We start from the raw sequence: 15,590 nt of genomic DNA on the forward strand, positions 1-15,590 counted from the left end.
GTGATTTCAACAAATTGACATGCGGTGTGTTTCTTTAATCTTTAATTCTTTAATTTATGCTGCGGAATCGGTGCTCTTCTTTTGCGGGTTTTCCCCATTTGAATTCTATGAGGATGTAAAACCTGCTACAAAAAACTGCGATTCCACCGCAAAAATTGCAAATCCAAAGAAAAACTTTTTTTGGTTTAAAAATAATAAAAAGGTTACTACTTACCCCACTGGAGTTGTCATAGTAGCGTGTTCCTCTGTTCTCACAGGCTGTAGTGGTCACATGGACTGTAGCGCGTCATCCCTGGAGGCCGTGCCGCACGGCCCGCAACAGATGGACGTGTCGCTACGACAACGCCCTGGGGGTAAGTATTAACCTTTTTTTTTTTTTTTTCTAGCACTGTTACCACAGTAAAGATTCGGCTGAAAATCTGCACCACAATTTGGTTTTCTCTCAGGAGTGTTGGGACAAATAAGTCCACAAGGGAAGAAAATGCTGCAGATTTTCTGTCTGGATTTGCTGACAAAGTCCGCAGCAGAAAACAGTAGCGGACAAGTGGATAACGTTTTAACAAATCTCATCCACATGCTGCGGAAAGTTTCAGCGCGGACATTGATTTGCGGTGCAGATTTTTTTAATTCGCAGCATGTCAATTCCTGTCGCAGAATGGGCATGGATTTGTTGCCGATTTTCTCCATTGAATTCAATGGGGAAGTTAAAATCTGCAATAAGAAAAAGCAGTACACTCATTTTACCAATCTCCCGGAGCTCCCATGATGCTTCACTAGTCTGTTTATGGCCTCCAGTGATGACGTGTCAACATCAGACTCAATGACATTAGTGAATCTCACTGATGCAGTTTTGTGAACAAAACTCAGGAATTAAAGGGGTTGTCCATGCTGGGGGCTGTTTTTTTTTATACTGATAACCTATCCTGTGGGTAGGTCATCAGTATATGGTTTGACACACGGATCACGCACCGATCAGCTGCCTCTGGACGTCGGAAACTATGCAGGGTCGGTGCCGGAAGCAGATAACTCCGATCACTGTATCAGGGTTGCCAACCTCCACTTCAGAAATTTCTGGACAACTGAGTTAAAAATCACGGACAGACCAAAGTTTTTACGGACAAATTACAAAATCATTTCCTGTGCAGTGTGCAGTGTGCTAGGAGTGACTCACCAATCACAGCGCCGCTTGTAGCTTTCCCCGCTAACTCAGGTGATGTTTTCTCTGATTAGAGACGTTCACTTTCCCTTTTTTTCTCCATTCAGCCCTGACCGCTGTGACGATTTATGTTGGTTTCTCGCTTTTCTAGCACCCTCCACACCTATACGCCATCCTCTAAACAAACTCGTAACCCACAGTGTTCTAGACTTTAAAGGGAATGTGTTGCCAGAAAAACATGTTTTTTTTTTAAAAATTAAACATTTAGTGTGTGGGTGGTTAAACATTGTTCAAATTTTTTTTATTTTTTTGCACGAGTCCAGGAAATATTATAAATTATTTCTAATTTATAATACTACCCATTTTTGGTCACTAGATGGCGCTGTTCCCAAAATTGCAGCATTGCAACATTGGGTTAACAGCCCTCGCTCTAGTGAGCTCTCAGCATCCCCCCCTCCTTTATCCTGGCTAGTGCCGGGATAAACGAGGGGTTTGAACGGTGTAACCTCCTACACTGTGTGTCGCCATTTTTTGAGCTAACCCACAGTGTAGTAGGTTTACATACAGTAGTAAACACACACAAACACGAACATACATTGAAATCTCTTACCTGCTCCTGCCGCCGCGGCTCCCTCCGGCCCGTCCGCTCCGTTTGCTGCCGCTGGTGCAAGTGCAGAAATCCGGAAGCCGCGACCGGAAGTAGTAATATTACTGTCCGGCCGCGACTTCCGGTCCACAGGAAAATGGCGCCGGACGGCGCCAATTTCGAATAGGACTGTGTGGGAGCGGCGCATGCGCAGTTCCCACACAGACGCCGTACACTGCAGTCAATGGGACGGCAGCCGTTCGCAGTCCCTATGGGACTGTGGCTGCCGTATTCCATGTCTGTATGTGTCGTTAATCGACACACACAGAAATGGAACAAAAAATGGCAGCCCCCATAGGGAAGAAAAAGTGTAAAAATAAGAAAAAGTAAAACACAAAACACACAAATAAATATAAAAGTTTTTAATAAAGCACTAACATCTTTAACATATAAAAAAATAATTTCTGATGACACTGTTCCTTTAATAATGATCCCTCAGTGCTCGACAAAATAAAAGTGCCCCCACAGTAACCGTGCCCCCTGCAGATAGCACCACACACAACCTGCCTTGTAAATAGCACCACACAGTCCCCCCTTGTAGATAGCGCCACACAGACCCCTTGTAGATAGCGCCACACAGCCCCCCCCCTTATAAATAGCACCACACAGCCCCCCTTTGAAAATAGCACCACACAGCCCCCCTTGAAAATAGCACCACAGCCCCCCTTGAAAATAGCACCACTGCCCCCCCTTGAAAATAGCACCACACAGCTCCCCACCTTGAAAATAGCACCACACAGCCCCCCTTGAAAATAGCACCACAGCCCCCCCCCCCTTGAAAATAGCACCACTGTCCCCCCTTGAAAATAGCACCACACAGCCCCCCCACCTTAAAAACAGAACCACACAGCCCCCAACCTTGAAAATAGCACCACACAACCCCCCCCCACCTTAAAAACAGAACCACACAGCCCCCACCTTGAAAATAGCACCACACAGCTCCCCACCTTGAAAATAGAACCACACAGCCCCCCACCTTGACAAAAAACTCCACACTGCAAACAGAGCGGAGAGCTTTAGTGGTAGACTACCGCTCTGCCTAACATGATTTACCGTTAGGAGGAGCCGAGGAGGTCAGGTCATGCAGCGGCGGTGTTCCACTTTTGACTGGGGTTGGTGACCACCCAGGAGGGGACCAGTCAAGTCACCTGACCTCATGTCGCGGACGTCAGGTCAGGTGACAGGTCAGATGACTAGCTTGGTCCACTCCCGGCACCGACCTCACTTGCCTGCGGCTGGCCTGCATAATTTCAGATTCTGCAGAAGTCAAGCAGAATCTGAAAATATGCACGGCCGCGGCCACTCTTCCTTTGCACTGCGCTTGTACATTTTGGCGCATGCGCAGTGCAAAGTTCCGGGAAAATAAGGAAAAATCCTGGACGGTGCTTTCTTCTGCTAGATGCTACGGACGGCAGAAAAAAGCACCTATTTTTGCAGACTGTCCGTAAATTTACAGACGTTTGGCAACCCTGCACTGTATAGCTGCTGTACACCAACCCTGCTCCTATTCAAGTGAATAGGAGCAGAGCTGTAGTAATCCAGCACGGCGCTATACAGTGGTCGGAGCCTTCTGCTTCCGGCACCGACCCTGCATAGTTTCCGGAGGCAGCAGGAACAGTTGGTTGGTGCGGGGTTCGGATGCTTAGGTAATTTACAGGGGATGTGAATCAAGAGTGGATGGGTTCGGTAGGGGTTGCCGCCAATAACTCAGAAGATTTCATGATTTATTAGCATACAGCATGTGAGTGAACAAAAGAACAAATTTCCATTCTTTGGTTGTTTTTTTTGCCTGATGCAAAAAACTTATTGTGAATTCACATGTAAATGTATCTTGTGTTTTTCTTTATGTTTTTTGTGGGATTTTTTTCAGAATAAATCATGTGTTCTAAGGAGCAATCTTTGAATCACATGACTTTTAATCTCATAATGTGCAATGTGAAAAACGCCATTCAAAAAACGCATGTAAAAACACAAGTACTCTAAGGCTATGTTCACACGGCAAACTAAAAATGGGCGTAAAATACGGAGCTGTTTCCAAGGGCAAATAGCCTCTGATTTTCAGCCGTTTTTAACCCCTTCAGGACCGAGCTGATTTTGGCCTTCAGGACAAGCCCCATTTTTTCAAATCTGACATGTGTCACTTTATGTGGTAATAACTTTGGAATTCTTTTACCTATCCAAGTGATTTGATGATTGTTTCCTCCTGGCATATTGTACTTTATGTAAGTGGAAATATTTGGTCGATATATTCGTTGCTTATTTGTGAAAAACACCAAAATTTAGAGAAGATTTGAAGAAATTTTGATTTTTCTAATTTTAAATGTATCTGCTTGTAAGACAGATAGTAATACCACAAAAAATAGTTACTAATTAACATCCCCATATGTCTACTTTATGTTGGCATCGTTTTTTGAACGTTCTTTTATTTTTATAGGATGTTACAGGGCTTAGAACTTTAGTTCATTCTGAAGGGTCATTTTAAAAACAACAGAAAAAGAAAAATTTGGGAATTCAAGATGATGATAAAATTCCAGTCATTGACACAAGGCCTCAATCTAACACCTGGATTTATGAGCCACTACATGGACACACGTCACGTCCCCCATCAGACTGACTCCAGATGCCTTAACTCCTAAGTCATCACCCCTATAACCTCAGTTTTATTGCCCCGGCTAATCTTAATGATGTATCACCTCATGTACTGATTGTCTTCGTGTAACATCTAAATGTTGTGCTTTTTTCTAAGTCATTCATTTGTAAACTGCCTGAAGAAGGGGCCTCTGTGCTCTGAAAGCTCGCATATAGAACTTTTATGGTTAGCCAATAAAGGTATCATACCTATTATACTTTTGTCTTTTTTGACACAAAAGTATTTAACATTTCATGTTGTCTCTGGCTAACACGGTACTACACTATTTTTAACTGTACTTTAAGAAAATTTCAAAAGGCTATAATTTCAGGGACAAGTTCAGTTCTGAAGTGGTTTTGAGGGCCTTATATATTAGAAACCCCCATAAATACACCCCATTTTGAAAACTGCACCCCTCAGTGTTCAAAACAGCATTTAGAAAGTTTATTAACCCTTTAGGCGTTTCACAGGAATTGAAGCAAAGTAGAGGTGAAATTTACAAATTTTATTTTTTTTAGAAAAATTCTTTTTTCATTAAAAAAATTCTGTAACACAGAAGGTTTTACCCGAGAAATTCATCGCAATATTTATTGCCCAGATTCTGCAGTTTTTAGAAATATCCAACATGTGGCACTAGTGTCCTAATGGACTGATACACAGGCCTCAGAAGCAACAGAGTACAGTGGAAACCCCCAAAAGTGACCCCATTTTCGAAACTACATCCCTCAGGGAATTTATCTAGGGGTATAGTTAGCATTTTGATCAGACAGTTTTTTTGCTAAATTTATTTGAATTAGTCTGTGAAAATGATAATCTACTTTTTTTCTGGAAAAACTTTGAATTTTCAAATTTTTGCAAGGAATAAAAGGAGAAAAAGCAACCCAACATTTGTAAAGCAATTTCTCCAGATTACGGAAATACCCCATATGTGGTAATAAACTGCTGTTTGGACCTACGGCAATGCTCAGAAGGGAAGGAGCGCTATTTGGATTTTGGAGCGCAGATTTTACTGGAATGGTTTTCGGTGCTATGTCGCGTTTGCAACGCACTGGAGAGACCTAAACAGTGTAAACCTCCCAAAAGTGACCCCATTTTGGAAACTACTCCCCTCAAGGAATTTTTCTAGTGGTATAGTTAGCATTTTGACCCCACAGTTTTTGTTACTGAATTTATTGGAATTAGTCTGTGAAGATGAAAATCTACTTTTTTTTCTGCTAAAACATAGAATTTTTATAAGGAATAAAGGAGAAAAAGCCCCCCAACATTTGTAAAGCAATTTCTCCCGATTTGTTAACTTTTTCTTACACTTACTTGGGGACTTGAAGATCTGATCTTCTGATCCCCAGTACAATACACTGCACTACTTGTGTAGTGCAGTGTATTGTAACTGTTGTTTTACAACTGACAGTTAAGCCTATTACGTCCTGCCTTAGGCAGGACTTAAGAGGCTTCCACCTGGCAACCGGGAAGCCGTTGTTAGGCTTCCTGGTTGCCATAGCAACCATCGGCACCCCACGATTTTTCATGGGGGGCCAACGGGGTACAGAGGGAGCTTTCTCCCTCTGTGTCAATCACTTAAATGTCGCTATTGACAGCGGCATTTAAGCGGTTAAGAGGCGGCGATCAGAGATAACTGTAAATGCCGCCGTTGCAGTGGGATGTCGGCTGTATATTACAGCTGACGCGCTGAAGATGAAGCGCGCACAGCTCCTGTGCCCGCTTCTTCCTCAGGGCGTTACTGTACGCCCATTTGCGGGAACGCACCGCTAAAAAAAAAACGTACAGTAACGCCCATTTGCGGGAAAGGGGTTAAAGCAACAAGCGTTTTTTGATGCGTTTTTATCGGACATTTTGGAGCTGTTTTTCTATTGAGACAATAGCCTCCAACGGCTCCAAAAAGGGCTCAAGAAGTGACATGCATTCTTTTTACGGGGCGTTTTTTTATGTGCTGCTTTTTCAAACGGCCGCGTAAAAAAACGGACCGAAACGCCGTTTTTCGGGGCGTTTACGGCCCGAAAATAAGCTGTGTGAACATACCCTAAAATACACTATTTTGAAAAAAAATGTATTAAAATAATGACTTTTTTACATGTAATTTTTTAACCCCTTATTAAGGACGCAGCCTACTTTTGGCCTTAAGGCTCAGAGCCCATTTTTCAAATTGGACATATTTCACTTTATGTGGTAATAACTTCGGAATGCTTAAACCTGTCCAAGCGATCCTGAGATTGTTTTCTCGTAAGACATTGGGCTTTATGTTAGTGGTAAAATTTGGTCGATAAATTCAGTGTTCATTTGTGAAAAATAGCAAAATTTACAGAAAATTTGAAAAAAAATAGCATTTTTCTGAATTTAAATGCATCTACTTGTAAGACAGAGGGTTATACCACCCAAAATAGTTACTAGTTCACATTTCCCATATGTCTACTATATGTTGGCATCTTTTTTTGAACATTTTTTTTTCTAGGACTTTTCAAGGCTTAGAACATAAGCAGCAATTTCTCATATTTGGAATAAAATTTCAAAAGCCTCTTTTTTTTTAGGTACCAGTTCAGTTCTGAAAAGGCTTTGAGGGGCCTATACATTGGAAACCCCCATCAAACACCCCATTTTAGAAACTAGACCCCTCAAAGTATTCAAAACAGCATTTAGAAAGTTTATTAACCCTTTAAGTGTTTCACAGGAATTTAAAGCAACCTAGAGGTGAAATTTACAAATGTTATTTTTTTATCAGATAATCCTTTAATTTTTTTTTTCTGTAAAACAGAAGGGTTTACCAGATAAATGCAACTCAATACTTATTGCCCAGATTATTCAGTTTTGAGAAATATCCCACATGTGACCCTAGTGTGCTAATGGACTGACGCACCGGCCTCAGAAGCAAAGGTGCACCTAGAGGATTTTGAGGCCTCCTTTTTATTAGGCACCGGTTTGAAGAGGACTTGTGGTGCCAAAACAGTGGAAACCCCCCAAAAGTGACCCTATTTGGCAAACTATACCCCACAAGGAACTTATCAAGGGGTATAGTGGGCATTTAGATCCCACAGGTTTTTGCTGCATTTTGTGGAATTAGGCTGTGCAATTGAATATCAAATTTTTCAGATAAAAGTTACAAATTTTTAATTTTGACAAGGAATAAAGGAGAAAAAGCACTGCAACATTTGTAAAGCAATTTATCTCGATTACGGCAATATCCCATATGTGGTCAAATTGCTGGTTGGACAAACAGCAGGGCTCAGAAAGGCAGGAGCGCTATTTGGCATGTAGATTTTGCTGGATTGGTTTCTGGTCGCCATGTCGCATTTGCAGAGCTTCTGAGGTACGTGGACAGGAGAAACCCCTTAAAACTGACCCCATTTTGGAAACTTGAGCCCTTGAGGAATTCATTGTAGTTTTCATGGGGTTTTTCATCAGTTGTTATTCAATTTTTAAGAGGTGTGGTGACTAAAAAGCAGCAATTCTACTATTGTTTTTTGTTGTTTTTTTCATATTCAAAATTTTTATCGGTTTTAATACAAACAGGTACAAACACAGTTAGGGAAAATGTGTACCCACAATAGAAGGAACATGACAAATAAGGGCACAGCCCAAACATGAGGGTGAACATCACATCTTATAGAAAGCGCAAAATACTACAGCAGTCTGAGGAAGCATATAAGAAAGGAGCATGACTTCCGGTTCTGGCCTCGGCATGTGAGGACGCACGGGTGAGAGCGCTCCTGTCTTAGAATCATCTATCTTTCTGCCAGATCTCACTACTTACCGCTGGGACGCCTGAACCTTGCCTTCATCAGCACGGGAGTGTACCGTGCGGGTGTATGGACAGAGTTGTCCATATTATGGGCAAATCCAGAGCGCAGAGCAAACAAAGCCGCGTGGTCGACCAGCAACCCATCATGGTGGACGAACCCTCCATGCAAAATATCCCTGCTGAGCCTGAAGTTCCACAATCTTCGTCTGCCTCGACTTCTGGTGAGTCAACACTTAACATCGATTATAAGCAACTGGCGATTGAAGTAGCACAGCTGATATCCCCAGATTTACAAGACTCCCTCTCTAAGACAGTAACCACTTCTTTGTCTCAACTGCAAGATACGGTGACGAAGCAGGGGGAACGATTGGATACTATTGAGATAGCCATGCACCACGTGGATGCTGAATTTATAGGTCTCCGCCAACTAGTTCAAGACACGAGACTAGAAAATCAAAAGCTCTGGGATAGAGTTGAAGACCTAGAAAATAGGTCTCGCATAAATAATCTACGCATATTAGGTTTGCCAGAGTCGGTGTTGGCAAAAGATCTCCGGCGCTTGTGTGAATTAGACTTACCAGAAGCTTTGGAGATTAGTCAGCCATGTAAGGTGGAACGTGCTCATAGGGTCGGTCGTGACCTTCGTCCCGCCGCTGGGGATATGCAGATGGCGAGAAATAGTCCACGTCAAGTCATTGTTAAATACTTTGATTACTCGGACAGAATGTCTTTGCTAAAGGCTTTTAAAAGCAGACGTTAGGGTCTGGATTATAAAGGGCATCGCATTTTGATCTTCGGGGACTTTTCTGCGGAAGTCACGAAAAAATGACGAGCTTTCTCCCAAATCCTTATACTGCTGGGTACAATAATGCCTTGTACAAACGCCATGTCAAATTTGCATTATTGTACCCAGCAGTTCTCAAGGTTGCTAACAAAGATGGCTCATATGATACCTTTTCTTCACCGGAAGCAGCAGTGGCCATCTTGAAACCCACATCTCCTGTACTCTCTTCTCCACACAGTCCGGTTACTGAGCCTCATGAGATGTCCAGAGTTGACAACTCTCAATCAGAGGGTTTTTCTTCTTCGACACCCAAACCACAGAGACTTCGAAATCTCCCACAACAACCTACATGAAAGACGTTTTTTGGGACGAGGCCAAGTTTTCGGAGAAGACCAAGACTTGGGCAGGATATCCTTTTCACTGTATAAGATCATATTGCTCTGTGGTTAAAGATATTTGAAAAAGTCATATCTGTTACATTGCATGATCGACATGGCATTTCTGCCATATGTTGGATGATTTTTCCTTTGTTATCACCTTCCGTGCATGATTATGTAACATTACATTCAAACCAGCGGTTTAGATAGATAGGAGCAGCTTTTCTATATTGCTTTTGTTATTTGTAAGACAAATGTGTCTTTATATGTCGGAAATAAGTGAAGTTCAACGACACAAGCACATGGTTGGTACAATTTTACATCGACTACCATGTTGTGATGTATTTCTATTGTTAGCTTCCAATTTGGTTATATATTTCTGGTTCAAGGGGGGGGTTTTTGCTCTTAGACATCCACAAAGATATGCCACTTATGCTAATTTTTTATGAGAATAGTATCGTGGAACGTTAAAGGTCTCAGGTCGCCACATAAGCGCATGATGGTTCTGCGTCATCTAAAACGACTGAAAATATGCAAAAGCTGTGGGTAGGCCATGTGTATGGGTCCCCTGCCCAACATTCTAAGGCCAGAGTTCTTATATTCCTACGTAAGAATCTTCCTTATTCGGTCTCGAGTACTACATCTGACTTAGAGGGGAGATGGGTATATGTGCAACTTACTGGTCCTTCAGATTCTATTAGTATTTATAATGTGTATGACCCGAATATTCGTAGTCCCCCATTTTTTTCAAGCTTTGAGCAATGTGCTCACGGCAGATTCTGTTCCAACTAAACTTTTGGGTGAAGATTTGAATGTAGTGTTACAACCCGCAGAAGATAGGAGTAATCCTCATAAACCCTCACTCCCAACAGTGCAGCCTAAAGAAACCACATTACAAAATTTTCTCGCAGAAACGGGTTTACATGACTCCTGGTGTCTTCATCATCCGGACGGTAGGGAGTATATACATTACTCACACTCTCAGCAATCTTGGTCACGTATTGACTACACTTTAGTATCGGCCCCTCTCCTTCAGCGGGTGCATCATTGTGACATTGAACCTATGGTTATTTTGGATCATTCTCCGGTGACTCTAGATATACACGATTGCTTCCCTAGGGGCACGAATATTCTGTGGCGGTTCCCAGGCAATCTGGCATCAGATGAATCGTTCCAAACTCTACTCAATGGATGGTGGCTAGAATTTGAATCTACTAATGGGGCTCATTCACAAGATTCTCAATTATTTTGGGAAACCTCAAAAGTCGTTATGAGAGGTCACCTTGTCTCAAAACTCAAAAATCAGACCCCAAAAAAAAATAGGAGTTTGGCCTCGCCCTAAGACAGGCTTACACCCGTTTTCAAGTTACTCCAACTCCTCAGTATAAAGAAGCTTGGCAGAAAGCAAAGGGGGAATATGAGTTGTGGCTGGACAAGGGGGAAAAGTAGAAACGTTCTGCTTTTGAAGCTAAATTGTTTCGTTATGGTAATAAAGCAGGGAGATATTGGCCCGTTTGTCCAGACCCGCTGGATCACAGTCTCATATTACCACTTTGAAGGATAAAGCTGGGCAATCTCATACATATCCACAACAGATTAATTCCATTTTATGATGATTTATATGCTAGACAAACACATATCTCAGACTCGCTCCCTTCCGCTTTTGAGTCCTTGAATCTACCTGCTCTCACGGAAGAGGAAAAATTGCTTTTAAATTCTCCTATTACAGACACAGAACTGAAAACATGTATTAATGCCTTGAAACACCAGAAAGCACCAGGTCCTGATGGTTACGCAAGCGAATATTTTAAGATCCTGAGGGATCAGATTACACCTTCTTTGCTTCGTTTATATAATGGTTATTTGTCAGGACAAAAAATTCCTGCTTCCTCCAATGTTGCATACATAAAGGTTCTACCAAAATTAGGAAAAGATCCTGAATTAGCCTCCTCTTATCGCCCTATTTCTTTAATTAATTCCGATCTAAAGTTGATTTCTAAAATTATGGCGGATAGACTAGCCACTATACTCCCTAGATTAATCTCTCCCAGTCAAGTTGGTTTTGTAAAGGGATGTTCTGCAGTGTCTAACATTCGCAAAATACTTACTGTCCTTGACGACATTAAAGGGAACCTGTCACCAGCATTTTAGCTATAAAGCCAGCAATACCTGGTGAAAGTGGGTGAAAAATCAGTCATCTAAGCTATAAATATGTTCTAAGTAAGCTCTGTACCTTTAGTATTCCGTTTTTCAGTGGTCCCAAACTGTATGCAAATGAGCAGAAAAGAGTCAAATCTTCATCTGAAAAGAGTCAGATTTTCATTGCTCCAGCGTCTCAAAGTGGACTCCACCTCCTTCTTTTTGATTGAAAGCTCCTTAGCCAGACAGGGCCGGACAGGTGGCGGCGGTAACCGGGGTTAAGAAGCTGCATCCCAGAGGGAAAAATAATTACCATAAAAGGCGGGAAGAGTTTAAACGACTATATTTACCGACAGAGGAGGACTTCAGGAAAGAAGAGAACAGGAACAAACTCTGGACAGCTGTGGCCATTGAGGGGTCAGGCGAGTTTAACAGGTAAGATGTTGATGACAGGATCCCTTTAAAGTCAATCCTTCTGCACACTCATCCCCATCTATCCTCACTATTGATGCTGAAAAAGCTTTTGATATGGTTAATTGGGATTGGCTGGGTAGAACATTGGACTCTATAAGCATAGTGGGACATTTTCGTTCTTTTATTCGTGCCCTTTATTCAGAGCCGTCCGCAAAAATATATACTCCAGGCTTTCTCTCTTCCTCAATCCCATTATCTAGAGGGACACGTCAGGGTTGCCCACTTTCGCCACTCCTGTTTAATCTTGCTTTAGTACCCTTTATCCGCACATTGGAGGCTGATGATAACATTAAAGGCATTAAAGTGGGAACCGAAATACTTAAGGCGTCTTACTTTGCTGATGATGTCTTGGTGTTCTTATCTGATCCTCTCCACGATCTCTCTCATATATTTGACCTTTATTAAAAGATTTTGAATGTCACTCGGGTTTCAAAGTTAATGTCACAAAATGCGAATTGTTAGACTTGTCCAAAAAAGGTATTATGCCCTCTTTGTCTACATGGAATATTCCTGTTACTATAGCCAAGTCTTCCATTAAGTATCTTGGAATACATATTGGACGCACTCCTGATACATTATGTACTCTCAACTATCCACCTGTTATAAATAAAATTAATCAGGACCTTCAGCGCTGGCAACATTTACCCCTTTCCTTCATGGGACGATGTCATCTTCTGAAAATGGTTAGCTTCCCAAGATTACTCTACCCAATGCAGACAATTCCTCTCCTTCTAAAACACACTGACATCATGAAATTGAATTCAATGTTCTCCTCCTATATCTGGAATAGAAAGCGGCCTAGAATTGCCCTTAGGAAACTTATGGTCCCGAAAGATGGGGGGGGGTTAATATTCCTGACATTCGCAGCTACAATTTAGCTTGCTTAGCCTGTCATGGCCTTGATTGGTTGCAAGGTTCGAATTTCTACTCTAATTACACTCTAGAGGCGGGGGTGGTGGCTCCATTGCATTTGTCTTCTTTATTGCATACTTTTAGAAACATCGTACCGGCAGTTAGACATCGTATATTACTTCGAGATACCATCATGGCTTGGAAGTCTATTAGATCCCTTCTTGGTCTTCCTCAGCACATCTCCAAACATATGAGTTTATGGGGTCATCCAGAGTTTCCTCAAGGGAGGGAGAATCAACATTTTCGTGAAATAAACTTGTTGGGAATCTCCAGGCTTAGCCATTTGTTACATTCCACTGATAATCACTATATGACTTTCCAAGAGTTGCAAGTCTCAAAGAACGTCTCCTCACGGCATTAGCTTATTGCCAATTAATGTCTTTTTTGATGTCAAAGATACATGATATTACTCCGGAATGCTCTAGGAACCTCTTAGATACTTTAATTATGGCCCCACCTGTTAAATCTTCCTTGTCCTTTCTTTTCTGCAAACTGAGAGAAGCACTTACCAAAGCAACCTCTTCCACAATGTTTAAAGCATGGAATAGGGAGATCCCTTCTCAAGATCTTACGCAGCAACTTTTTGTGGGGTGGGCAAAGGTGCGTAAAGCAGTCATTTGTGAACAATGGCGAGAAACACACTTCAAGTTCATTCATCGGGCTATCTATGACTTTGACATACCCCCTCATCCTAATTTTCCAGATAGACTGGTGGCATGCCCAAGATGTCATTCACCCAAGACAAATCTGTTCCATGGGTTGTGAGCCTGTCCTAAATTATTTACATATTGGAAGAAGATAGTAGAGGTCATTATGGATACATGGGGGTTCTCTTGACATGGAGCCGCTACCCCTTCTATTTCACGTATTTCCTGTTATCCCGAGCATTCCAGACGCTCTACATTCCCTCCTTCTAGTGGCCAAAAGATCCCTACTTACCCTTTGGCTTAAACCACAGGTAGCATCAATTATTGAGGTTATATCTCAAATGAAAAAGTGTATATATATGGATCGGCTGGAAATTGAACGTACAGCAGAATCCTGTTCCTTGAATTTTTTCAAAAAATGGAAAACTTTTATATGCAAGCATTTCCAGCCCACTGAGATTAAAGACCTAATGACACCGTTCTATTATACTTCTTGGTACTTGACGAGGGCAGTGGCAGGGACGTTGGGAGTTCTGAAGGAGTAAGAGTAAGCCAGGCCGCACTTAGGCCGTAGGTGGTGCTATCCTGGATGTGATCTAAGTCTAAGTTGCTTTTATATACCTGTACCTTTTTCTTTTTCTCTTTATATAACCCTGATATTGCATTATCTGGATGTCAAGGGGCAGGGGGAGGGGAGGGGAGGATGTTAAATTTGTTAAATTGCTTCGGCAAATTTGGTCATGGGATCATATTATATTCTTATGGATGGTATATGAGATATTATACTGACATTTCTGATTGTTTCATTATACTGTCAAATGTACTGCTGAACATTTGTTTCTTTTTATTTTGAAAACCAATAAAACGATGTTATAAAAAAAAAAAAAAGGAGCATTGCTTAAGAAAGAAAATAAAAATACAACAGTTCAGCTTCTCATACGTCCTAGAATGCAATGCCAAAAGTGGGTGAGCGCAAACACAGGAAGCCAATGACCCCTTGTGACAGACACAAGAAGGGAAGGAGAAGATAGAATGGGAAACAGACAAGGGCAAAGAAGAAGCAAGAGGGAGGGGGGTGGTTCATGGTGAACCTGGACTCCGATTTCAGATTATCATAAGTAAATAAGAAGCAGCCATGCACCTTGCAGAGACATGAGTAGAGAAAGCAAATCCCCACACATCTGTATGTAGCCCCCGCCCCGAGGAAGTCCCACGGGAGAGGATATGCAGTGTATCTCAAGTCACCGCATTACGGTAGGTGGAAGAAGAAAGGAACATAAGCCATGGAGACCAAGTGTCCGTGTATGTGGTAGAAGCAGCCGCAGAATGGGCCAGAAGGTGCTCCATTCGTTGTAGTAAGGCAACCTCCTGAAACCACTCATCCAGCAGTGGAGGGACTGCCGTTTGCCACCTCCAGGGAATAACCGATTTGGCAGCTTGGAGGAGGTGTCTAAGTAGAGAGCGTTTGTAAATGGGTAATGGCATAGGAAACATAAATAAGAGGGCCGCCTCAGGTGAGCTAGGGACCGAGACCCCAGTAACTTCTAATATAATTTGAAGAACCGTCTCCCAAAAACGCTGCAATGTGGGACAACACCAAATATGGGACATGTTTCCCCCTATCGCCCCACAATGCCAGCATGTGTCAGGTACAGACGGGTACCATTTATGCAGGGCAGTGGGGACCCGATACCACCTAGAAATAATTTTATAGCTAGTTTCCGGAGCTTGTATGACTATCAAAGCTTTCTGGGAAAGGGAAAAACATCTTCTCCATTGTGCGTCAGAGAATGTCTCTGTAATGATAGGGGTAGGGAAATGGACAAATGAGCCCTAATCTACCCGCCACTCTGTCCCTGCCTACTTGCAACGACCCGCCCTAGGCGACGGGGTACAACTGGGCGGCGGTCCCTACGCTCAGTAAGTGCACGAGACAAAACATACAAGGGAATATAAAGCAAAGGGAAAGGGGCAGTTGCCCACGGCAACACCGTGAGCAACAGAGTGGTGAACGAGCCAAGTCAAACCAGGAGAGCACGAGGTACCAAACGCAGAGCAGAAGAGTAGTCAGAAAG

Source organism: Rhinoderma darwinii, chromosome 1 (genome assembly GCF_050947455.1).
Source record: "Rhinoderma darwinii isolate aRhiDar2 chromosome 1, aRhiDar2.hap1, whole genome shotgun sequence".
NCBI lineage: Eukaryota > Metazoa > Chordata > Amphibia > Anura > Rhinodermatidae > Rhinoderma > Rhinoderma darwinii.